Here is a 1245-nt window from a genome sequence, read left to right as displayed (position 1 = left end):
CGATCACTTGCATTTTTTTCTTATAACAGTGGAAACAACCGTCATTTTTGCTCATAAAGGTAAGAGTAATACATCATTCGGGACTGTTAAGGGTCTACTTTTATTTGTGTGCACTCACAATATCAGCATACGTTGTGCTTTTTTAGAAAACAAACAGGATACGCTTTCTGCTGTCTCGGTCTTGAGCAGGAGCGCTTCACAAAAATGAACCGAAACCCTGCGAATATTCTATTTCCCCTGGGGCATTCATCATGGTAATTACTTGCTGGCGTTTTGCGGCAAGCTTTGCGTGCGCTTTAACATGGAACTCTTCCAGCACTCGCTGCTGCTGGACACTAAACACCATCCGAGCCACTCTTGACAGTCGCGCTAGCACGGTCTCGTGTTGTTTCCACCAGCGCGGCAAATCTTTGTCATCACCATAATAATTGATGGATATCTAAAATATAAAAATAAGGAGGAAGCAAGCCTGATGCCTGGCCCGTGTCTGAGCTATGACGTGAAAATTGTCCCGAAGCCATAAATAAGTTGGGGCCGTTGGGCTCGGGCTGAAATGCAGGGCTCTAAAGCGCAGCTTGTTGCATTTAAACAGCAAAAATACACACAAAATGACACAAAAATGGCCATCCTGGCCACACAGTTAAATAAACGATAATATTCAGTGATGTGATATGTGAAATGTGGAGTAACGTCTGGCGCAGTTGCAGCTTGTACTTTATTGAGATGCACCTGTATATATATATATATATATATATATTAAGGATTGTGAACATAATTGATTTTTCCTATTGATTATTGAATAATAGATTAAATCCTATTGCTGAACTGTCAAATAATTGACAACAGCAACACTGTTTTATACTGTTTGTGCATGCACAACAGTTTTATACTGTTTGGGGGGGAGCACATTTTCCTCATTAGGTCATTTATCTTTTTTTTTTTTCCTTGTAGGTTTGGTCCTACTTATCAAACTGCAGAGCATTTTATAGAAAGAAGAAACTTTCTCTCCCACCCTTTACTATTTGCTTTCTGTCTCTCACTTTCAACCCCCCATCTCATAACCAAACGTCCCGTTGACTGCATTCGTTGTGAGGGGGGTTGAACGTGCAACCCTGAAAGGACCCCAGTCGTCATGTTTCAACTAGACGTCAGGAAGGCGTGGCCAGAGCCTCACCTTCAGTGTTGGCCAATCAGAGCGCAGCCGGCTTCTCTTGAAAGCCTCTTGAGCTGCAGATATAAAACCGC

The sequence above is a fragment of the Sinocyclocheilus anshuiensis genome, unplaced genomic scaffold (assembly GCF_001515605.1).
Source record: "Sinocyclocheilus anshuiensis isolate Anshui unplaced genomic scaffold, SAMN03320099.WGS_v1.1 scaffold1051, whole genome shotgun sequence".
Lineage (NCBI taxonomy): Eukaryota > Metazoa > Chordata > Actinopteri > Cypriniformes > Cyprinidae > Sinocyclocheilus > Sinocyclocheilus anshuiensis.
Note: the sequence above shows the minus strand (reverse complement) of the source record.